Source organism: Zingiber officinale, chromosome 3A, assembly GCF_018446385.1.
Source record: "Zingiber officinale cultivar Zhangliang chromosome 3A, Zo_v1.1, whole genome shotgun sequence".
NCBI classification, from domain to species: Eukaryota; Viridiplantae; Streptophyta; class Magnoliopsida; order Zingiberales; family Zingiberaceae; genus Zingiber; species Zingiber officinale.
The window spans coordinates 17,523,282-17,526,756 of NC_055990.1; the positions used below are offsets into that span (position 1 = coordinate 17,523,282).

Below are 3,475 nucleotides of genomic sequence, written 5' to 3' on the forward strand. Positions count from 1 at the left end.
ATCTCCGGTATGTGTGACTCATACACACAAAATCGATAAGCACTGCTGTTATGTGCATATCCAATAAATATGCAATTAACAGTCTTTGGTCCTATCTTAATACTTTTCGGATCAGACACCAACACTTTTGCAAGACACCTCCACATTCGTAAGTATTTGTAGGACGGTTGTCTTCCATTCCACAACTCATAAGGGCTCTTATATATTTTCTTTCAGGGTACCTTATTTAAAAAGTAATTAGCTGTTAATACAGCTTCCCCCACATGGACTCTGGCAATCCAGAGCTCAATAGAAGAGCATTCATCATCTCCTTTAGAGTTCGATTCTTTCGCTCAACAACTCCATTTTGCTGAGCAGTATAAGGAGCTGTTGTTTCGTGTCTGATCCTATGTTCAGCACACAACTCAACAAACGGTGACACATATTCACCACCTCGGTCACTTCGAACCAGCTTAATCTTTCTATTAAGATGTTTTTTAACCTCATTCTTATATAGAGCAAATTTCTCTATTGCTTCATCCTTACTTTTGAGAAGATACACATAACAGTATTTTGTGTTATCATCTACAAAAGTGATGAAGTATTTATTACCACCACGTGTTGGTGTACCTTTTAGGTCGCACACATCAGTGTGGATTAGGTCAAGTGGTTCGTTACTTCTTTCAATATGTTGAAATGATGACCTTGTCATTTTCGCTTCAACACAAATCTCACACTTGTGTTTTGGGTCAAGGTGGAATGTAGGTATGCTTTGCATGTTTATTAATCTACGCAGCACATCGTAGTTAACATGTCCTAGTCTACCATGCCATAAACACGAAGACTCAAGCATATAAGTGGAAGAGCTTTCAGTTTTATTTATCTTAGGCCTAATCGCCATTACATTGAGCTTAAAGAGCCCATCAGATACATAACCTCTTCCTACAAACACTCCATTCTTGGACAATACAACTCTGCTCGACTCAAAGACAATGCGAAAGTCATGCTTGCTTAACAGTGATCCGGACAGTAGATTCTTTCGAATCTCCGGAACATACAGCACATTGTTCAGAGTGAGATCCTTGTCCGAGGTCATCTTCAGCACCACTTTTCCTTGGCCCATGATGTCCGAGGTTGCTAAGTTCCCCATGAACAGTTTGTCTCCAGTGACTTCCTCGAAGTTGTGGAGCAGCTCCTTGTTGCAGCACACATGTCTGGTGGCTCTAGTATCGATCCACCATTGTCGCGGGTTTGAATCGATCAGATTCAGTTCTGAGACCACAGTGCAGAGGTCATCCATTTCTGGTCCCTTGTTCAGGTTGGCCTCTTGCTTCTTCTTCGACTTTCTGCACTCCGAAGATTTGTGACCCACTTTGTCACAGTTGAAGCACTTCCCAGAGAACTTCTTCTTGCTGATGCCTCCTCTAGGTCCCATCTTGGAAGACTTGGGGTTCTTCTGTTTCAAGCTTTGACCGTGCTCGACCACGTTGGCTTTCACAGTAGCCGGAGAGAACAGTTTCCTCTCTGAACTCTTGTTGTCTTCTTCGATGCGAAGTCGAACAATGAGTTCCTCCACATTCATCTCCTTCCGCTTGTGCTTCAGGTAGTTCTTGAAGTCCTTCCAGCCAGGAGACAGCTTCTCAATGATAGCAGTCACCTGGAAAGTTTCACTCGGAATCATCTCTTCTGAGTGGATCTCGTGCAAGATCACCTGAAGCTCCTGGACTTGGCTAATCACCATCTTGGAGTCAACCATCTTGTAGTCCAAGAATCGGCCCATGATAAACTTCTTTGCCCCTGCATCCTTCGTCTTGTATTTCTTGTCCAGGGACTCCCACAGCTCCTTAGCCGTTCTCTTCATGTTATACACAGCGTACAACGAGTCGACAAGGCAGTTGAGGATGTAGTTTCAGCAAAGGAACTCAGAATGAGTTAATGCCTCCACTGTACTAATGGTCTGCTCATCAGCATCCTCAGCTCGCTTGGGAGGGTCCTAGGTCAAGAACCGAGCCAAGTTGAGCATGGTCAGGTAGAAGAGCATCTTTTGCTGCCACCTCTTGAAGTTCAGTCCACTGAACTTCTTTGGCTTTTCCCCGTGATTGATTGACACAGTTTCAATCGGGGCGGAGGGGGCTTGCACGTGTTGAGTTTGTTGCACCTCAATATTTTGTTCCGTGACCATCTCAATAGAAACGAGTCTGTTTCAAGATTGTTAGACAGTACAATATGATGTCGGAGATTTTATGGGGTATTAGCTGAATTTAAATTCAATTAATACCCCGTAAAATCTCCGATATCAGATTGTACTGTCTAACAGCGTTGACAACATAAACAATGTGTATGATGTGATATGAAGCAACAAGTTCGAGAGATAATTGATGAATAAATGGATCAAATGGAAAGGGTTGTGGAACAACTTACTGAAAGGATGATGGCGATATTTGAAAACCAAAATAGAAAAAATCTAGTTCAATGCAAAAACAATCACTGGACAAACTAGAAGAGGAAGAGGATGCTCTTAATGAGGATGGAAGAGTTTTTATTTATAAGGAAGATGTGAACAAAATTAAAATAGGCGGAGATCCACTTTATGATGAAGATAAGACTGAATCAACTAGCGAGCTAGTATATAACAAAGCTGACTATGCCGTTCTCATTGTCAATTCCACCACCGACGGCTTCGAAGCCAGCATCTCCAAGGTTGGTCAGACCCTGAGCATGTTTTGTTTGCGTTCACTCTCAGAGTCAAACAGATAAATTGCTGTGATAACCAGATGGATTCAACCACCCCCAAGTATTCCAAGGCAAGGTACAATGAAATTATGAATGTGGCTTCTTCCTACCTCAAAAAGGCTGGCTACAACCTCAAGAAGATTCCTTTTGTTCCCATCTCTCGTGCCAGATCCTCTGGTCCAGAATCTTCTGGACCAGGGAAGGCCCTGTAAACTTATTGGTGGGATGAACTGGATCCCATCTGTTTAACATGTAGGGTATAATTCACCCTACCAATAAATAGATAGGAGTCCAAGATTGGTCCAGACCAGAGGATCCCTGCCTCCCATCTCTGGACCAGATGATTGATAGGTCTATCAACTTGGATTGGTACAAGGGCCACATCTTTTTTGAGGCTCTCGACTTGATCAATGAACAGAGGCCTACAGATAAACCCTTTCGGCTCCCTAGGATGTGTATAAAATCTATGGTATTGGTACTGTTCTAGTTGGAAGAGTTGAGATAGGTGACCTCAAACTTGGAGTGGTTGTTATATGGTCCAACTAGTTTGACTACTTAAGGCCAGTCGGGTGAGAAGTATTTGAGGGACACGAAGATGGATAAGAAACACTAATATCTATAATGTCGTACTCATCAGTGGATCAATGAGGATTCTTAAAATCTAATAGCTGCTAGTAGATTTTGCTAATTTAGTGTAGATGAATTTCATCTTGGATTACCACTTGATACTATTCTAAATTCGAGGATGAATGAAGAGAATGAT

General features: G+C 42.3%; 1 pseudogene; it reads left to right on the plus strand.

Moving 5' to 3' along the window:
* Window positions 1–2,451: 2,451 nt before the first annotated feature.
* LOC122050223 lies at window positions 2,452–3,271 on the plus strand (annotated as a pseudogene).
* The last annotated feature ends 204 nt before the right edge of the window (window positions 3,272–3,475 follow it).